Raw genomic sequence first — 22,424 nt, 5'->3', positions numbered from 1 at the left:
GCATATCAAGAAGCTGATTAAACAGCATGATCATTACACGGGTGCACCTTGTGCTGGGGATAACAAAAGGCCACTCTAAAATGTTCAGTTTTGTCACAATGCCACAGATGTCTCAAGTTTTGAGGGAGCATGCAATTGGCATGCTGACTGCATGAATGTCCACCAGAGCTGTTGCCAGATAGTTTATTGTTAATTTCTCTATCATAATCCGCCTCCAATGTCATTTTAGATAATTTTGCAGTATGTCTAACCGGCCTGACAACCGCAGACCATGTGTATCCACACCAGCCCAGGACCTCCATCCGACTTCTTCACCTGCTCACCTGTACACAATTCCTGGAAGCTGTAAATGTCCCAGTTCTTCCATAGCCTGCATACTCACCAGACATGTCAAATCAAATCAGTTTATTTGTCACGTGCACCAAATACAACAGGTGTAGTAGACCTTACAGTGAAATGCTTACTTACAGGCTCTAACAAACAGTGCAAAAAAAGGTATTAGGTGAACAATAGGTAAGTAAAGAAATAAAACAACAGTAAAAAAGACTGTGAAAATAACAGTAGCGAGGCTACATACAGTAGAGAGGCTACATACAGTAGAGAGGCTACATACAGTAGAGAGGCTACATACAGTAGAGAGGCTACATACAGTAGAGAGGCTACATACAGTAGAGAGGCTACATACAGTAGAGAGGCTATAACAGTAGCTAGGCTATATACTGGCATCGGTTAGTCAGGCTGATTGAGGTAGTATGTACATGTAGATATGGTTAAAGTGACTGCATATATGACAAACAGAGAGTAGCAGCAGTGTAAAAGAGGGGTTGGGGGGCACACAATGCAAATAGTCTGGGTAGCCATTTGATTACCTGTTCAGGAGTCTTATGGCTTGGGGGTAAAAACTGTTGAGAAGCCTTTTTGTCCTAGACTTGGCACTCTGGTACCGCTTTCCATGCGGTAGTGGAGAGAACAGTCTATGACTGGGGTGGCTGTGGTCTTTGACAATTTTTAGGGCCTTCCTCTGACACCGCCTGGTGTCGACATCCTGGATGGCAGGAAGCTTGGCCCCAGTGATGTACTGGGCCGTACACACTACCCTCTGAAGTGCCTTGCGGTCGGAGGCTGAGCAATTGCCGTACCAGGCAGTGATGCAACCAATGTTGCAGCTGTAGACATTTTTGAGGATGTCAGGACCCATGCCAAATCTTTTCAGTTTCATGAGGGGGAATAGGCTTTGTCGTGCCCTCTTCACGAGAGCCACCTATTGAGCAAGTTTGGGATTCTCAGGATTGACGTGTAAGACAGTGTGTTCCAGTTCCTGTCAATATCCAGCAACTTCACACAGCCATTGAAGAGGAGTGGGACAACATTCCACAGGCCACAATCAACAGCCTTATCAACTATATGTGATGGAGATGTGTCGCGCTGCATGAGGCAAATGGTGCTCACACCAGATACTGGCTGCTTTTCTGATCCACGCCCCTACCTTTTATTCAGGTATCTGTGATTGCCAGTCATGTGAAATGAATTATGAATGATGTCCTTATATGAACTGTAACTCAGTAAAATCGTTGACATTTTTGCATGTTTGGTTTATATTTTTGTTCAGTGTAACGAACGTGGCAGTTTCACCGCTATGGACTGCAGCTTTACATCCCATTTGCAGGATGTTATGTTACATGGCTGTTGTGAAAGTGTATTATGAGTACATGCGAGCTTCTCAGTTTCACCTTAATTCATGTATGATTATGTAATTGGATATGAGAATGGAAATAATGGAACCAAACATTTCACCATGCTCTACTATGTCATAAAACTGTGCATCATGAGATCCTTTAAGGTCCATCAGACTAGTTCACCATTGTGCAAATGGAGCTGAATTCCCATAATTGATCATTGATTTGCGGTAGGCAGAGGGCAGTATTTTTGAATTTTGTATTTATTTTGTATTTATTATGGATCCCCATTAGCTGCTTCCAAAGCTTCCTGGGATCCTGCAAAATTAAGTCAGTTTATACAATTTAAAAAAACATTACAATACATTCAGAGATTTCACAACACACTGTGTGCCCTCAGGTCCCTACTCCACCACTACCACATATCTACAGTACTAAATCCATGTGTATATATAGTGCTTATGTTATCGTGTGTGTGTGTATGCATGTGTCTGTGCCAACTAATATAAAGTAAGTGGTTTGGTACTACAGAGAGAGTGATAAGATTCTGGGAAAAGGTATTTTCCTTGTCAGACCTGGCTTTTCGCTTGCGAATAAATCCTCTCCCTGAGTTCAGGTTTAGTTTGCAGTCGTTGTTGTTGTTTTCGCAGCTGTGCCGTGAATCACGGCCTGTCCTGGTTCTTTGACGGATGACGCTGCCTTGTGCTAACGCTAACGCTCGCTAACAGGGTGTTTTGTAAGATGTGATCCAATCACAGCACTTGGAGCTCCTTCTATACGGGACGGGACAGGACAGGAGAGGTAGTGTTGTGTCCTTGAGCAAAGGCAGGTTCTCATCCCAAACAAGTCAGATAGGTATTCATGTATTCATTAGGATCATGAGTTTGTCAGTCCTGGTCTACTCAGGTTAGCTCACCTACTTGTTATAGCTTACTGTTTACACTCCCTTCAGAATGACACCTGGTGGCTTGTACACTCCCTTCAGAATGACACCTGGAGGCTTGTACACTCCTATCAGACTAACACCTGGTGGCTTGTACACTCCTTTCAGAATGACACCTGGTGGCTTGTACACTCTTATCAGAATGACACCTGGTGGCTTGTACACTCATATCAGAATGACACCTGGAGACTTGTACACTCATATCAGAATGACACCTAGAGGCTTGTACACTCATATCAGAATGACACCTGGTGGCTTGTACACTCATATCAGAATGACACCTGGAGGCTTGTACACTCATATCAGAATGACACCTGGTGGCTTGTACACTCATATCAGAATGACACCTGGTGGCTTGTACACTCATATCAGAATAACACCTGGAGGCTTGTACACTCATATCAGACTGACACCTGGTGGCTTGTACACTCATATCAGAATGACACCTGGAGGCTTGCTCTAGGGCAAAACAGTCAACCCTGAGGTCCTTTCACTGAGAAAGCTACTCACAGAACTACTTTTACAATCAATGGAATGTCATGAAGTCTTCATTGCTCATAGCGAAATCAAGGTCTCATCTGGGGGGAATGTGCTGAGATGGGGTTCATGTTTAAATTGTGTTTTTCTTCTTTCTCTTCCCTACTGGAGGGTGTTGAGATGGTCACAATGAGCTCAGGACCAAGGCCTTTGCTAAATTGTAAAGATAATGGAAGCCTGACCTAAGTGGACTCCTCCACTTAATTATCCCCGACCAGATCTCTGTGAGTCTTACATCCTATATCCCATCTCTCACTGGACACACAGACACACATCCTCTATCACCACATACACACACACTCTACAACCCATCTCTCACACACACAGTGCCTAAAGAATGTATTCATACCCCTTCACATATTCCACATTTTGTTGCGTTACAGGCAGAACTCATTGATTAAAGCAACATTTTCTCAGTCATGTACAGTGCCTTGCGAAAGTATTCGGCCCCCTTGAACTTTGCGACCTTTTGCCACATTTCAGGCTTCAAACATAAAGATATAAAACTGTATTTTTTTGTGAAGAATCAACAGCAAGTGGGACACAATCATGAAGTGGAACGACATTTATTGGATATTTCAAACTTTTTTAACAAATCAAAAACTGAAAAATTGGGCGTGCAAAATTATTCAGCCCCTTTACTTTCAGTGCAACAAACTCTCTCCAGAAGTTCAGTGAGGATCTCTGAATGATCCAATGTTGACCTAAATGACTAATGATGATAAATACAATCCACCTGTGTGTAATCAAGTCTCCGTATAAATGCACCTGCACTGTGATAGTCTCAGAGGTCCGTTAAAAGCGCAGAGAGCATCATGAAGAACAAGGAACACACCAGGCAGGTCCGAGATACTGTTGTGAAGAAGTTTAAAGCCGGATTTGGATACAAAAAGATTTCCCAAGCTTTAAACATCACAAGGAGCACTGTGCAAGTGATAATATTGAAATGGAAGGTGTATCAGACCACTGCAAATCTACCAAGACCTGGCCGTCCCTCTAAACTTTCAGCTCATACAAGGAGAAGACTGATCAGAGATGCAGCCAAGAGGCCCATGATCACTCTGGATGAACTGCAGAGATCTACAGCTGAGGTGGGAGACTCTGTCCATAGGACAACAATCAGTCGTATATTGCACAAATCTGGCCTTTATGGAAGAGTGGCAAGAAGAAAGCCATTTCTTAAAGATATCCATAAAAAGTGTTGTTTAAAGTTTTCCACAAGCCACCTGGGAGACACACCAAACATGTGGAAGAAGGTGCTCTGGTCAGATGAAACCAAAATTGAACTTTTTGGCAACAATGCAAAATGTTATGTTTGGCGTAAAAGCAACACAGCTGAACACACCATCCCCACTGTCAAACATGGTGGTGGCAGCATCATGGTTTGGGCCTGCTTTTCTTCAGCAGGGACAGGGAAGATGGTTAAAATTGATGGGAAGATGGATGGAGCCAAATACAGGACCATTCTGGAAGAAAACCTGATGGAGTCTGCAAAAGACCTGAGACTGGGACGGAGATTTGTCTTCCAACAAGACAATGATCCAAAACATAAAGCAAAATCTACAATGGAATGGTTCAAAAATAAACATATCCAGGTGTTAGAATGGCCAAGTCAAAGTCCAAACCTGAATCCAATCGAGAATCTGTGGAAAGAACTGAAAACTGCAGTTCACAAATGCTCTCCATCCAACCTCACTGAGCACGAGCTGTTTTGCAAGGAGGAATGGGAAAAAATTTCAGTCTCTCGATGTGCAAAACTGATAGAGACATACCCCAAGCGACTTACAGCTGTAATCGCAGCAAAAGGTGGCGCTACAAAGTATTAACTTAAGGGGGCTGAATAATTTTGCACGCCCAATTTTTCAGTTTTTGATTTGTTAAAAAAGTTTGAAATATCCAATAAATGTCGTTCCACTTCATGATTGTGTCCCACTTGTTGTTGATTCTTCACAAAAAAATACAGTTTTATATCTTTATGTTTGAAGCCTGAAATGTGGCAAAAGGTCGCAAAGTTCAAGGGGGCCGAATACTTTCGCAAGGCACTGTACACTCAATACTGCATAATGACAAAGTGAAAAACATTTTTTTAGAAAGGTTTACACACTTATCGAAAATGAGTTACAGAAATAGCAAATTTACGTAAGTATTCAAATCCCTGAGTCAATACATGTTAGAATCACTTTTGGCATTGATTACAGCTGTGAGTCTTTCTGGGTAAGACTCTAAAATGATTTCACACCTGAACTGTACAATATTTAAACATACTTATTCAAATAATTATTCAAGCTCTGTCAAGTTGGTCGTTGATCATTGCTAGACAGCCATTTTCAGGTCTTGACATATATTTTCAGGCCGATTTAAGTCAAAACTGTAACTAGGCTACTCAAAACATTCAATGTTGTCTTGGTAAGCAACTCCAATGTATATTTGGCCTTGTGTTTTAGATTTAATTAATCTCCCAGTGTCTGGTGGAAAGCAGACTGAACCAGGTTTTCCTCTAGGATTTTGCCTGTGCTTAGCTCCATTGCATGTATTTTTTTATCCTGAAAAAGACCCTTAACAATTACAAGCATACCCATAACATGATGCAGCCACCACTACGCTTGAAAATATGGAGAGTGGTACTCAGTAATGTGTTGTATTGGATTTTCCCCAAACATAACATTTTGTATTTAGGACAAAAAGTTAATTGCTTTGCCACATTTTGTGCAGTGTCACTTTAGTGACTTGTTTCAAACAGGATGCATATTTTGGAATATGTGTATTCTGTACATGCTTCCTTCTTTTCACATTGTCAATTAGGTTAGTATTGTGGAGTAATTACAATGTTGTTGATCCATCCTCAGTTTTCTCCCATCACGGTCATTAAATAAAACTGTTTTCAATATCACCATTGGCCTTATGGTGAAATCCCTGAGTGGTTTCCTTCCTCTCCGGCAACTGAGTTAGGTAGAACACATTTTTAGTGACTGGGTGTATTGATACACCATCCAAAGTGTAATTAATAACTTCACCATGCTCAAAGGGTTATTCAAAGTCTGTTTTTTTTACCAATCTACCAATAGGGTCCCTTCTATGTGAGGAGTGGTAAAACCTCCCTGGTCTTTGTTGTTAAATCTGTGTTTGAAATGTACTGCTCAACTGAGGGACCTTACAGATAATTGTACTATATGTGTGGGGTACAGAGGTAAAAAAGTATGTTAAACACTATTATTGCACACAGAGTGAGTCCATGTGTCACGACTTCCGCCGAAGTCGGTCCCTCTCCTTGTTCGGGTGGTGTTCCGCGGTCGACGTCACCGACCTTCTAGCCATCACTGATCCATTTTTCATTTTCCATTGGTTTTGTCTTGTCTTCCTTCACACCTGGTTGCAATCCCATCAATTACATGTTGTGTATTTTAACCCTCTGTTTCCCCTCATGTCCTTGTCAGAGATTGTATGTTTGTATGTGATGTGCATGTATTATGTTGGTGTGTGATGGGTTTTGTTCTCACTTTTGTTATTTTGTACATTTTGGTTTTGGAGTTTTATCAGCATTTATTAAACAACTCCGTTTTTACCAAGTTCTCCTGCGCCTGACTTCCCTGCCACCAACACGCACCCGTTACACCATGCAACTTATTATGTGACTTGTTAAGCAAATATTTACTCCTTTATTTAGGCTTGCCTTAACAAAGGGGTTGAATACTTATTATTGACTCATGACATTTCAGATTTTTATTTTTAATTAATTTGAAAACATTAAAACATAATTCCAATTCAACATTATGGGGTATTGTGTGTAGGCCAGTGACACAACATCTCAATCAATCTATTTTAAATTCAGGCTGTAACAACAAAATGTGTAAAAAGTAAAGCGCTGTCAATACTTTCTGAAGGCACTGTGTGCACGCATTCACACACGCACTCACGCAAACACATACACCTCTATCCAATCTTCTGTCCCTTTAGAATAGCTTCCATCTCATTAGGCTGTCTGACCACTGGGATCACAGGCAGCAGATATAAATAGTGTCAGAGGAGAGGCAGAATCCAGACCTCTGTGTGTCCGCCAAGAGGAATCTCCTTTTTAATGCAGCCTCGTAATGCTGCTCGCGCCTGGAGATGGCTTTCCAGGAAGCTATGTATAATCCAGTTGGCGGACAGCAAATCACCAGGGATTGCCTTTTATTGAAGGTTAATATTTCAGTGTTGGGCACCAGGCCCACTTTGTTCTCTAAAAGTCTACATGTGTAGGAGTGTATATATATTGTATTATATTATATTATTATTATTGTATACACTATAAGGAGTAGTCTGTCCTCTTAGTAATCTTGGACAGTCATAAACTGGCTCATAAACTGGCCCCAAAATGTCAGCAATAGAATACACTCTTTACTCTGTGTCTTGTGGAAAAACATCACAAACCAAGGGATTGGTTGTTGCTTTTTTGTTTAGGAAATAGTGACTCTGGAGATTTGTCAAACTACTTTCGACATCAAAGCTGAGAAGAATGCTAAACATTGGATTAACCTATTTGTCAGTGCTAGCTGTAACTTCAAGGATATGCACTTCGGACTGAATTGTCTTGTTGTCCTCAACAGCGTTCAGATGGAGGCCGGGGAATACAATACTAATGTTGAATTTACGATCCGGAGCTGCTTCTTTGGGGAACTGCAGCAGCAGACATTCAAGCCACAACAAAAAGAGCTTGAAACCTCGTCAATAGAGGTCCAATATTTATTAACTTTATTTATTGGTCTCGTAAACACCATTTGTTACTTTATCTGTGCTTATTAGGTTAAACAGCAGTCATTGATTCAGGGAACCGGTGGGGTTTGTTCCAAACCAATTGGTGGCTTTTGAAACCCACACACTCCTGATCAGCATTTTTTATTAAAGGCTGGGCATTGAATATGATATATTCCCTACAGGTGTGCTATCTTAATTTGGCAACTCTATTGTCACGGAGAAGTGTCCTGTGCAGCAAGAAATGCAAACCCCTACAAAAATGTCCAGGCTAAGCCCTGTCTAAGCCGGGGTATAGGGGGTTCTACTAAGTTATATGGAATTGCACAAGAAGGTCATACCAAGGATCATTTAGCTATTTGATTTTGAATTTTAACACCCCTTGAAGTATAAAAAAATATATATTGACTAATGATTTGATTAAATATTTTATTTGGCTATTAGCACATATTAGCATTGAATAACAGATTACCTACATGGAACAACAGATAGACCCAAAAAATCTAAAGGAAGTTTGTTCTGAAGTGACTGTTGTTTTACATGTATACTACCGTTCAAAAGTTTGGGGTCACTTAGAAATGCCCTTGTTCTTGAAAGAAAACCGTAGTCTGGGTTTTTTTATTGTGGTTTTGGAGCAATGGCTTTTTCCTTGCTGAGCGTCCTTTCAGGTTTATATCGATATAGGACTCGTTTTACTGTGCATATAGATACTGTTGTACCTGTGTCCTCCAGCATCTTCACACTGTCCTTTACTGTTGTTCTGAGATTGATTTGCACTTTTCGCACCAAAGTACGTTCATCTCTAGGAGACGGAACACATCTCCTTCCTGAGCAAATGATGGCTGTGTGGTCCCATGGTGTTTATACTTGCGTACTATTGTTTGTATAGATGAAAGTGGCACCTTCAGGCATTTGGAAATTGCTCTCAAGGCTGAACCAGACTTGTGGAGGTCTACAATTTTTTTTCTGAGGTCTTAGCTGATTTCTTTACATTTTCCCATGATGTCAAGCAAAGAGGCACAGAGTTTGAAGGTAGTGCTTGAAATACATCCGCAGGTACACCTCCAATTGACTCAAATGATGTCAATTAGCGTATCAGAAGCTTCGAAAGTCGTGACATAATTTTCTGGAATTGTCCAAGCTGTTTAAAGGCAGTGTACTAAACAGAGTGAGTACAGTAGTGTGCTAACCAGAGTGAGTACAGTAGTGTGCTAAATAGAGTGAGTACTGTAGTGTACTAAACAGAGTGAGTACGGTAGTGTGCTAAACAGAGTGAGGACAGTAGTGTGCTAAACAGAGTGAGTACAGTAGTGTGCTAAACAGAGTGAGTACGGTAGTGTACTAAACAGAGTGAGTACGGTAGTGTGCTAAACAGAGTGAGGACTGTAGTGTGCTAAACAGAGTGAGTACAGTAGTGTTCTAAACAGAGTGAGTACAGTAGTGTACTAAACAGAGTGAGTACAGTAGTGTACTAAACAGAGTGAGTACAGTAGTGTACTAAACAGAGTGAGTACAGTAGTGTGCTAAACAGAGTGAGTACAGTAGTATGCTAAACAGAGTGAGTACACTAGTGTACTAAACAGAGTGAGTACAGTAGTGTACTAAACAGAGTGAGTACAGTAGTGTACTAAACAGAGTGAGTACAGTAGTGTAGTAAACAGAGTGAGTACAGTAGTGTAGTAAACAGAGTGAGTACAGTAGTGTACTAAACAGAGTGAGTGCAGTAGTGTACTAAACAGAGTGAGTGCAGTAGTGTACTAAACAGAAAAAAAAAACGTATTGTGTATTAAAACTGCACAAGTGTTGCTCTCCCCTTTTGGAGGAACGAGTTTTTAAATCAGTGGATTTTGAGTATGATAGCTAAGGAAATGGAGAAACCACCTGTCTCCGGATTACATCTTCAATCTAAGGGCAACCATGGTATCCAACAGGAGATGCGTCCATCCATGTATACAGGTAAGATGGTCTAGCTAGCTGCATTTTCAGATATTACACGTTTCTAATTTTGACAGAAAGAGCCATTTGCTTGGCTACCTATAGCTTCATGTTAGCTAGCTAACATTGAACCTGGTTGATTAGCAACCTGCAGATTCATGCAGGGTAGAAATGTCATGAGTTGGGATTATAGTTCATTGTTTACCTAGCTAGCTAACGTTCACTGGCTGGCTCTCTAGCTAACGTTACACGTATGATCTTATTATTCGTATCTCAGAGCCATTTACTTGGCTAGCTATAGCCTAATGTTAGCTAGCTAACATTGAACCTGGTTGGTTAGCCACCTGTAGATTCATGCAGGGTAGTAACGTCATGGGTTGGGATTATGGTTCATTGTTTACCTAGCTAGCAAAGCTGTCATCAAGGCAAAGGGTGGTTACTTTTGAAGAATCTCAAATATAAAATATATTTTTATTTGTGAAACAGTTTTTTGGTTACTACATGATTCCATTTGTGTTATTTAGTTTTGATCATAGTTTTGATGTATTCACTATTATTCTATAATGTAGAAAATAGTAAATATAAAGAAAAACCCTTGAATGAGTAGGTGCTTTTGACTGGTATGGACGTATATACAGTAAATTGTTTTGAACTGGTCCCAGAGGACCTTCAGATGAGTCTGAAGCAAAACAGTTTGTAAGCCAAACTGTTAGGACGGTACAGACGATTTTGTGAGAAGAGCAATTTTCGTGAATGTCTCATTGTCTGACAAACTCCGCTATAGCTCTGTCATCTTTCACTGCATCCATTGAAAAAAAAAAAATATCTCTAGCTTAAACTGATGGATTTTTATGTAGATTTGTTTTGTTATGCTAATTCCATTTTTACATGTAGGGGGTTAATTATTATCCACATAATAATTCACATTTATTTTTCATGCTGTGAGAAACTGGTCAAAACTGGTCAAACTAAGATCCTACACCTGTATCAAAGTGATACCTGTGGATATTACACGTTATCAGTGATTTCTAAATCAATCTATGTTGTAGCAAAGCATTCTGAAGCAAAGTTCTAGTTTCTGGTAATTTTTTAAAAGAATGAGATGCAGCACAGTAGACGTGGTCTAATTCACTTGGCAGCAAATTCTATTTCGCCACTTGACTAATTACTAACAGAGTTCTCTCTATCTATCTCCATCTCTCGCCATGGAATAGGTTCAAGATCATTTAGATCTCAACATGTGTAAGTCAAGCATTTGGCTCTGGATGAAGTGAGAAATACCTACCAGATGTGGCTGCTAGGAGGCAGAAACTCACATCAGGTTCCCTCCATGTGCTTAAGATTCTGCTTTGCACTTTTTTTGTTTTGCATGATGGCCCATCGCAAAAGTAGTCAATATTATGGCACATTAGTCACTAATGGGAAAGCAGAATCCTCCTTTCAAGATGGGCTAAAGAGGAACGCGGTCATTGGCTTGTGTCATTAGTTGAAAACAAACTGTGTTCAAGGAATGTTCTGCATATTTATTCAGATAAAATCCAAATAGTGTGTTGATGAGCAGTGGAGGGTTTTAGGGGGTGAATGAATCGAAAGCCTCCGTACATACTGCTCTTTGTTGCAGTTTATGGAACAGTCAAGTGTTAGATAAATAGAGATCAATATGGAAAAAGGTTAGGCCTAAAGTTGATTTGAAAGATCAATGTAATTTTTTAAAGCAAACATTTACTCCCTCAAATTTTATTGGTTTTGAGTGCTTGACATTTTAGAGTTTTTTGCAAAGTGATTCGTCAAAAGCGGAAACACGTCTCTCTTTGCTTATCACTCATGTATCTATTGAACTTAACGTTTTGCAAGAATAGGGAGGTACACAATTAAAGACGATACAATGTCTCTACTCCATAAAGCCTTATAATCCAGTGCTATCCAATTCATTATAACTTCATCAAGCTCTCAATTTACATAAATGCAGCTGAATTCTTCACCCGTATCACAGAGCTAATGAGTGTGGCAGGTGCACTAGGTTGTAATTATAGGAAATATCTTATTGCAATAATATTCTGTCAGAGTGAATTATCTTAAATGCAGTTGAAAGTCCTACACTTCTATAATGTGCTCCCATGTTTTCACACTTATTTGTCAAGCTAACCCAGTCAGCGTCAAGCTAACCCAGTCAGTTGTCTGTCAAGCTAACCCAGTCAGTCTGTCTGTCACGCTAACCCAGTCAGTCTGTCTGTCAAGCTAACCCAGTCAGTTGTCTGTCAAGCTAACCCAGTCAGTTGTCTGTCACGCTAACCCAGTCAGTTGTCTGTCAAGCTAACCCAGTCAGTCTGTATGTCACGCTAACCCAGTCAGTCTGTCTGTCAAGCTAACCCAGTCAGTCTGTCTGTCACGCTAACCCAGTCAGTGTCAAGCTAACCCAGTCAGTTGTCTGTCAAGCTAACCCAGTCAGTTGTCTGTCAAGCTAACCCAGTCAGTTGTCTGTCAAGCTAACCCAGTCAGTCTGTCTGTCAAGCTAACCCAGTCAGTTGTCTGTCAAGCTAACCCAGTCAGTCTGTCTGTCACGCTAACCCAGTCAGTCTGTCTGTCAAGCTAACCCAGTCAGTCTGTCTGTCACGCTAACCCAGTCAGTCTGTCTGTCAAGCTAACCCAGTCAGTCTGTCTGTCACGCTAACCCAGTCAGTCTGTCTGTCACGCTAACCCAGTCAGTTGTCTGTCAAGCTAACCCAGTCAGTCTGTCTGTCAAGCTAACCCAGTCAGTCTGTCTGTCAAGCTAACCCAGTCAGTCTGTCTGTCAAGCTAACCCAGTCAGTCTGTCAGTGAGGTGTCTGTGTTTTCTGTGTCTGTTGGAGCTAGTGTAACAAATTACTTTTGTTATGGATAGCTAATCTTGGTTAGCCAGGAAGTAAAATCTTGCATAATTTGGTCAGCTGCGTGATTAACTTCTTGGTCTATACTCGTTAGAAATTGAGAGTTCTGATCTGTGTGGGCACACACGGGAAGCACTCGACACAAAGCAGTTTAAGCACTGCCTTCGCCCAATCCTGATACACCCATATCCAGTGACGAGAACCCAAAGACTGGAACTCCTGCAGCTCGTTATCTCACGCATCCCATTCTTTGGTCTAAACGCAGGAAGATGAATGGACACTTTATGTAGTGTAGCTCAGTTGGTAGAGCATGGTGCTTGCAACGCCAGGTTGGTGGGTTTGATTCCCACGGGGGACCAGTACAAAAAATGTATACACTCACCACTGTAATTCGCTCTGGATAAGAGTGTTTGCTAAATGTAGTTCTTTGGTTTTATTGTTTTGTACCTCTTCACTTATTATAATCAATAAGACAGCTATTTCCTGTCTTACATCACCATACTCAGTATGCATTAGTCATATTTATTATATCTCTCTTTGACACTCGGATGCCCTCCCCTGCATCCCGTATGACTGTCCTATGGATACGGCTGAAAACAATATTCCCTTTGCAGGGCATTCGTCATATTCATATTGAGATTCCACTTGGTTATAAGAGGAATCTGAGTTTCTAGTACTGCTGCTCTGACAATCTAAAAGCCATCGAATACAAAACATTAGATGATGAGGACTTACGTTGAGGATGTCTATCGCAGTGGTGTTACATAGATGGATGGCTCTTATGCATTCCCCAAACAGTGTGTACGCTGCAGGGCTAGAGCTGTATTATTGGAAGCCGGAACTCGTTATGCAATAAATCCTAACCGTACTGTACAAGGGACTTATTTGACCACTGCATGTACAGTAATTCCATATCCACCAGATTCTCAGAATTCCTGTAGCTATTTACAAAGTGTACATAGAATTTCTGTGTTAGAGCTGATTGGAGTGTGTTGCCATGTGTAAACTGATCAAAATGTGTGTGTGTCCTGTGTGTTCTCCAGGTTAACCATTCCCTCTGGTGTGGTGGTCAGAGACGTGCAGGCTGTGATTGATGGGTGGCACCCTGTGAGTGAACCTATGGCAGTGAAACCACACAATACAGGTAAGTAGCACCGAGCAGAGCACAGGTGTTTGGAATCCACTTACCTCACACACCTACAGCAGAGCCAATCCCTGCGGGCCTTAACCTTACTGGTACGAAAACAAAGTTCTCTAGAGGAAAAACAAAGGTTGAGAAATCATTTAAAGGCGTTCGCTTCTGAAGAAGAAAGTATTGGGAAAGTAAGTGTTTGGGTGGAATGAGGTGGTACGAGGCTGGACTGATGATTGTTGTTTCTGTTGGCGTGGCTGAGTGAGGAGTGTTGAGGAGTATTGGACACATACTGTAGAAGCATGCAGGTTCCATAGGGTTTATGATTTCTCTCAGACTAACCCCTGGATGCCCTTAAGACAAGGGGGAGGAAAGGCTCCAGCTCCTGCAGTCTCCTGGTTATTGAAAGTCAGCAGGCATTCTTTCTCAAGGATTACGGTGGATTTTGACCCTGACCACATCAAATCAAATCTATAACCCCCTGGGGGTGCAGGAGCTGACCAAGGTCAGGACGGTCTGCCATTAAATGCATGAAGCTGAAAATCAAGAATTTTAAGATACTTTTTGTTATTGAGCACAGACCTCAAAAAAGTTGGTTGGAGGTCAGGTCAATTCCGGTGTTTGGATATAAGTTAAGTTTGAGTCTGTGTTGTGTTGTGCGCGGAAATATGTTTAAGATTTTAACATGCCTTTTGTCTTGCTACCCAGCTACAGCCAAAGGTAGTTATCTTTGTTAGTGGCACTTAGCCCTGTAAGCGTCACGGTTGTTTCTTCGTTTGTTGTTTTGTTGGCGACAGTTATCAAATAAAAGGAAAATGTACGCTCACCACGCTGCACTTTGGTCCACTTCTTACGACGGCCGAGACATTCACAGAAAAATGTAAATTAAAACATTTTCAATTCTGCACAATTATCTCTTCAAGTGAATAGAAAAACAGCAGGGGGAATTTCAAGCCCTTGTCTCTTTACCCTAAACTGGGTGCTTCTGAATCGAAGTTGACCAATCATTGCTGCTTTCAACATCGAAGTAAATCAATAGCCTACTACCGCTACACTGGGGACTTATTGCTTGATATGTTACAGTAAACTACACTCCTTTGCTGTATCGTTTCAGCAGCAAGACTTTTTCTCTGTTCTTGATATGGGCTGTTTCCTGGCTTCTGTTGTGAACACAGCTCCAGCTGCCCAGGTCCATGGTGTGAGAAGGAGGTACCTCTCTGACACGGCCACCACGGGTAGCCTTGCCTTATGAGCCTCAGTAAGGCTTCCTCTGGCGGGAGTGGAGGATAAGATCGCTGTTTGTGAATTGGGAAATTGTTACAGCTGATACTCAGAGGTAAAATATGGGCAGTATGTAGAAGCAAAACTGACGGCAGCCATTTTGAATCTGCTATAGCCTGACTGTGCCCAGCTGTGTCCTGTGTTTTCCATGTAGACCAAATAAATCAATCAACAATGTGGGGTAAAAACAATACAGTGGACCATGCAGTAGGGGAGGATCCATGTTTTATTACACCTGTCTTGTAGCCGATAAAAGGTGATATGCCATCTTAATCAGAGTTGGACAGAGAAGAGAGGAGAAAGGAGATGTATGATGTTAGAATCCCGCGCTGTCCGTGAAACTACATCCGCCAGGATTTGAGCGGGAGGAATCCCGTCGAATTTCATGGGCAGTTCTAAGATTGATACACTCTGCTTCGGTGGTTTCTCTGTCTCTTTGAGGAGAAGGGACTGAGAAAGTAAAGCACACTAACTCCTCTCCTGCAGGACATTTAATCGCATGGCTATTAAAGCAATCCGCAACTCAATGCAATAAAACCTTCTCTGTCCCTTTAAAATAAAATTGATTGCTTCGAAAGACTGTCATTTTATAAGACAGAAGATCTCATTGTACAGTATTTTTAGAGGGAAACTGGGATTACTGTAAAACTCTAAAATCGTACAATGTACATAATATCTATTTGCTTCTACAGCTTTTTGGGCTATTTGCTCAGACAAAGAAAATCAATTTTCACAGAAAGAAAAGTGCAGGGTTAGGATGTACTCTTATTATAATGATGCAATAACTCCTACACAACAATGACTGAGATAAAGCCTTGCATAATCCAATAAGAATAGATTTGACAACAGTTTGTTTTTTCTGAGGATACTCATTCCTCTATTTTCTAAGAGAACATCATGTTGTGTGTTTGTGCATGTGTGTTTTTGATTTTACTATCCTTGTGGGGGACCAGAAGTCCTCACAAGGATATTAAAACAAGGAAAAGGGACATTTTAGGCTTAGGGGTTAGGGTTTAAGGTTAGGGTTAGGGAAAATAGGATTTTGAATGGGAATTAATTGTTTGGTCCCCAAAAGGATAGTAAAACAAACATGTGTGCGTGTGTATATGTGTTTGCGTGCGCTTGCCTGCGTGCCTTTGTGCGTGTGCCTTCGTGCGCGTGCATGTGTGTGTGTGTGTGTGTGTGTACTAGATGTGGGAGTCTGACAGTACAGGCTATCGTATCTAAGAGAGTAGGAGGACAACATTATGTTATTAGCTGCTAGAGGAGCCAGCTGAATGAGGCACTAGCACAAGGTTAATGGGTATTACATCTGAGGGTACAAATACGAATGACTCTCTTGACAAACAGAAATGATTTATTACATGGACGTAATTGTGCTGGATCCTTTCCCTCGTCACAGCCAGGGAATATAGACCATTTTTCTCCATTCTCTATCATTTGAGGACAATTTCAAACAATGAAATATATATATTTCTTAACATTATTGTAAATAAAATTGTACGTCTGAATGCTACTACATTAATGTAAACAGCAGTACACAATAGATCCCTCTGTAGTAATCATGTCTGGAACCATCCATATTACTTGTTGTTCTACTCAGTGTTGTTGTTTGACTCCTGGAACAGTCATGTGAAGCTGGTGTCTTTGTGTCAGTGGTCCAGAGCAGTCAGAGAGAGAGAGAGAGAGTGCACACACATTTGAGCGCACGCACACGCATGCACGCACACACACACACACACACACACACACAGTTAGATGTGTCTTAGCCTAACACGTGTTCAGCACTGGCTATGTCTGATTTTTTTCTTGCAAAGATACTCCACATGAATCTGAATACATTTAATCAGCCTTATCATTGCTGTTCTAAGGAGATACAGTATGTCATTGTTGGGTATCCTTGGGGGAATCCCCCAAATTGGAGAGAAGATATGGACACCAATGGAACCCAACATAACAGTCAAGATTAACAACCGTCTCTATGTCTCCATCAGAAGAGGACAGCTCTGTATTTTCTCCATCTTAAAGGGACCCATTTGCCCCGTTTGTTCCTCTGCGAGCTTCTGTGAGGTGTTTGGTTTTTATCCAAAAGGATTAGTTATTTAATGCCGACAGCCAGTGCGTAGGTTTTTGCTGCAATGTTCTTGAGAGTTGTGCTGTTGTGGAGAATGCAGCGGTTGTATGGGGAGGCAGAGCTCTTCTGTAATCCTTCCTTCTGTCTTAATGCCAGCAGCGGGACTCTGTGTCCAACCGGCGGAGGAATACGTGTGGGAGAGCGAAGGGATAAACACTTGCTGTGGTAGAGAAAATCATTCAAATGGAAGAAAGAACAGACCCACCAGCTCTCTGTTTTGTGTGGGCACAGACATGCATACACACATGCACACGTGCAGTGTTGCTTCCATCCCTCTCCTTGCCCCAACCTGTGCTTGAACCAGAGACCCTCTGCACACATTGACAACAGTCATCATTACCTTTTAGAGTTCTTCACAGGTCCAAAATGGACCTGGGGCTTTCCCACCCAGACCCGATATACTATTTTAAATATAGAGACCTGTTCCGAACGGACCCGAGGACAACTAGACTTGTTCCTTATAGACCTGTTCTTATCCAAATTAATTACATATTGTGAGAGAAATTATGTATTTAACTGATTTATTTGAAATCAATGGTTAACAATTCAAATCTAACTAATAGTAAGACATTTCTGTCCTGCTAGTGTCTGTGTTTTTATGGTCTCCACTAATCTGGGCGTATGAGCTAATCTGGGCGTATGATGACCAGAGATGGTTTGAGCTGACAAATTAGTTAAAGACTGCATTACATAGACAATAATGTGTTTTACTAGATAGCTTAGGAGTAGAACAATCCCTCATTGCGAGACTAAGCCAGGGTGGGGTTAAGACAATAAACTCCCTTGCAGATGACAGGATGAACCCAAAGTGGCTTATGATGCCCCAATCTGCATGGGAGGTGTGGAACCAACCATGACTACGCATTCTTAGTGTCCCTTTCACTGTCAACTGTGTTTATTTTCAGCTAAATTAACATGTGTAAATATTGGTATGAACATAACAAGATTCAACAACTGAGACATAAACTGAACAAGTTCCACAGACATGTGACTAACAGAAATTGAATAATGTGTCCCTGAACAAAGGGGGGGGGGGGGGGGGTCAAAATCAAAACAGTCAGTATCTGGTGTGGCCACCAGCTACATTGAGCATCTTTGCCAGTTCTTGCTGTGAGATGTTACCACACTTCCACCAAGGCACCTGTAATTTCCCGGACATTTCTGGGGGGAATGGCCCTAGCCCTCACTCTCCGATCCAACAGGTCCCAGACATGCTCAATGGGATTGAGATCCGGGCTCTTTGCTGACCATGGCAGAACATTGACATTCCTGTCTTGCAGGAAATCACTCACAGAATGAGCAGTATGGCTGTTGGAATTGTCATGCCGGAGGGTCATGTCAGGATAAGCCTGCAGGAAGGGTACCACATGAGGGAGGGGGATGTCTTCTCTGTAACGCACAGCGTTGAGATTGCCTGCAACGACAACAACCTCAGTCCGATGATGATGTGACACACCGCCCCAGACCATGATGGACCCTCCACTTCCAAATCAAACCCGCTCCAGAGTACATGTCTAGGTGTAACGCTCATTCCTTCGAAGATAAACGCGAATCCGACCATCACTGGTGAGACAAAACTGTGACTCGTTAGTGAAGAGCACTTTTTGCCAGTCCTGTCTGGTGGGTTTGTGCCCATAGGTGACGTTGTTGCCGGTGATGTCTGGTGAGGACCTGCCTTACAACAGGCCTACAAGCCCTCAGTCTAGCCTCTCTCAGCCTATTGCGGACAGTCTGAGCACTGATTGTGCGTTCCTGGTGTAACTCGGGCAGTTGTTGTTGCCATCCTGTACCTGTCCCGCAGGTGTGATGTTTGGATGTCCCAATCCTGTGAAGGTGTTGTTACACGTGGTCTGCCACTGCGAGGACGATCAGCTGTCTATCCTGTCTCCCTGTAGCGCTGTCTTATGCGTCTCGTTCCACAGGTGCATGTTCATGAATTGTTTATGGTTCATTGAACAAGCATGGGAAACCGTGTTTAAACCCTTTACAATGAAGATCTGTCAAGTTATTTGGATTTTTACGAATTATCTTTGAAAGACAGGGTCCTGAAAAAGGAAGTTTATTTTTTTGCTGAGTTTATAAAGAACTCTTCAAGGTTAGGTTACTCGGTCCAACACTCAAGGGTGTGGGGTCGACCAGCCTCATTATTGCAATAATTAATCGATATTGAATAAAGATGATTTTTTGAAGAATAAAAAAATATCTCACTTGATTAGAATATTCCACGACAATATCGCCTAACTTTTGCCAATCACGGAGCGAGGCTCTTGGGCTGTGGCCTATTGCTGCTTTGTTGACTTATGGTTGGCCAACAAAAAGCTATACACGTCACGCTACACTCTCGTGAAAAGCAAGAGCAGCAGTATAAATTATACAGTTTATCGCTCTGTTTACTGTAGCAGTCACGTTTGTCAGTTAAAATTACACATACCTGAGACCTGTGACAATCAGATCTGACCCAGACCTGTGACATTATTTAGAACTCTGGATTTGAACCCACTCGGGTCCCAGATTTGTTCTCAGGTATTCATGTACAGGTGGATCCGTAAATACCTCTATTACCTATCGCTCCACAAAATCTGCGGCCTTTGCAGAGCAAGGATATCAACTACGTCAAGTTACGTCACTGATTGAAACGCTACTAGCGCACACTGCTAACTAGTTAGCCATCTCACACCGGTTACGCTCGCCCCCCTTTTGACCTCCTTCTCCGCCGCAGCAAGTGATCTGAGTCAGCATCATCAATATAACAGTATTGCTTCCATCCCTCTCCTTTCCCCAACTTTGGTGTGAATCAAGGACCCTCTAAACAACAGTCACCTTCAAAGTATCGTTACCTATCGTGCCACAAAAGCCACAGAGCAAGGGAATCAACTACTTCAAGGTCTCAGAACAAGAGACATCCCCGATTGAAAAGCTACTAGCTCGCACCTCTAACTAGCTAGCCATTTCACACTGGCTACACACACACACATGTACACAGAAAAACATGCACAGACATACACACACACAGTTAGGGCTTTAAGCATTTAGTAGGGTTACTTCTGCAACACTTCTTCATGAGTACAATATAGGTCACAGTCTGCATTGATAATCACAATGCTGCTGTGATCATTGAAGTTGTTTGTGAGTGTGTCCACCCTGAGCACATACATTATATTACACAACACCACTTCCGGCAGTCTGCAGAGGAGGCCTGATGGATCCCAGGGGCAGCTGTCACCATGCCTAAGATGCCAAGCTGAGGATAATTATTGATAATTGCTTTGGGAGCCATTATTTTCCCCGTTCTACCGGCCACACAACATGGCGCTGTGTGTGTGTGTGCCCGTGCGTGTGTGTGTGCAGAGGGAGTTTAGTGTGACCAAGACAACTGGAAAACACAAACGGAGATCTATTTCTGCTGCCTGCAAGCTCTGACAGAAAAGCCTCTGTTGCGTTTTGCTGCTATTGGATAGATTTCTCCAAGGGGATACCCTAGCTTAATTGGATGGGAGAGGCTTTAGTCCCAGTCACTCAAATGCCATTGGTTGATTCTCACTGTGTAAGCAAGTCCATGTGAGTGCTGATGGTTTATATTTTACATAGTTACTTAAGAGTCAGTAAAGAGTGTGGATCATTTCACAGTTATGGTAGTCCAGCAGGGTCAATTCAGTCATTTGTAGTTGTTGTGCTCTTAGTTGTTACGGAAATTGACCCACTATGCTGTTTACTTTCTGCATCTACACCATATCGCTTTAATGAAATAGATTTCTGTGAGTTGCATTTGTATATATATACAGTGAGCACCATAATTAATTGGACAGTGACCATTTTTTTGTTATTTTGGTTCTGTACTCTAGCACTTTGAGTTTGAAAGGATACAATGACAATGAGGGTGAAGTGCAGACTGTCAGCTTTAATTTGAGGGTATTTTCATACATATCGGATGAACCGTTTAGAAATTATAGAAGCTTTTGTACATAGTCCCCCCCATTTTCATGCATCAAAAAACATTGGACTGTTTAACATAATGTAGAATAAAGTAATCATTGTTAATATTTGGTTGCATATCCTTTGCATGCAATGACTGCTTGAAGTCTGCGATGCATCGACATCACCAGATGCTGGGTATCTTCCCTGGTGATGCTCTGCCAGGCCTGTACTGCAGCCATTTTCAGTTCTTGCTTGTTTCGGGGACTTATTGCCTTCAGTCTCCTCTTCAGCATGTAAAATGCATGTTCAATTGGATTCAGATCCGGTGATTGACTCGGCCAGTCAAAAACCCCTTCGTTGCTCTAGCAGTATGTTTAGGGTCATTGTCTTGTTGCATGATGAAGTGCCGTACAATGAGTTTGGAGGCATTTTGGTTTTATCTGAGCAGATAAAATATTTCTGTAGACTTCAGAATTCATTGTTCTACCTCTGTCTGCAGTCACATTATCGATGAAGACAAGTGAGCCTGTTCCACTGGCAGCCATACAGGCCCAAGCCATAACACCCCCTCCACCATGTTTCATGTATGGATCATGGGCATGTCTTTTTTTTCTCCACACTTTCCTCCTTCCATCACTCTGGTACATGTTAATCTTTGTCTCATCTGTCCATAATACTTTTTTCCAGAACTCTTGGGGCTTTTTTAGGTGCTTTTTAGCAAACTGTAATCTCGCCTTTCTGTTCTTCAGGCTTATCAGTGGTTTGCATCTTGTACTGTACCCTCTGTAGTCCTGCTGGTGTAGTCTTCTACATATGGTAGACTTTGACACATCAACAACTGCATCCAGGAGAGTGTTTTTGATCTGTTGGGCTGTTGTCAGGGGGGTTTTGTTCACCATAGAGAGTATTCTCCTTTCATCCACTACCGTGGTCTTCCTCAGTCTACCGGGTCTTTTGACATAATTGAGTTCACCGGTTGTTTTTTTCTTGGTAATGATGAACCAAACTGTTGACTCGGGCATGCCCAGGGTTTTTGCAATGTTCCTGATTGACTGGTTTTCATTTCTGAGCCTTATGACGGCCAACTTCATTTGCATCGACACTGCTGTATTCCTCATGTTGTCACACCCCAACAACAACCTCAAAAGGCAATAGCAAAGTCTAGAATCAATACTATTCATCTTTATCTTATCCGACCTGCCACAACTGAAGTAATTCAATTATGTATTTTATTACATTTTTTAGATCACTCTACTAATATATGTTTTTGAGA

General features: G+C 41.8%; 1 protein-coding gene across 1 annotated transcript in view; it reads left to right on the top strand.

Annotated features, from left to right (window-relative positions):
* LOC110522529 (leucine-rich repeat and fibronectin type-III domain-containing protein 2-like) overlaps nucleotides 1-22,424 on the top strand; it is a 189,985-nt gene that overhangs the window by 57,733 nt on the left and 109,828 nt on the right. The window contains exon 2 of the mRNA XM_021600975.2: nucleotides 13,733-13,833. The gene's annotated coding sequence lies outside the window, so the exon portion shown is untranslated. The remainder of the gene's footprint in view (nucleotides 1-13,732; nucleotides 13,834-22,424) is intronic.

The sequence above is a fragment of the Oncorhynchus mykiss genome, chromosome 4, assembly GCF_013265735.2.
Source record: "Oncorhynchus mykiss isolate Arlee chromosome 4, USDA_OmykA_1.1, whole genome shotgun sequence".
In the NCBI taxonomy this organism is placed as follows: Eukaryota; Metazoa; Chordata; class Actinopteri; order Salmoniformes; family Salmonidae; genus Oncorhynchus; species Oncorhynchus mykiss.
The sequence above is the reverse complement of the archived record's forward strand: the minus strand, read 5'-3'. Positions and strand labels throughout refer to the sequence as shown.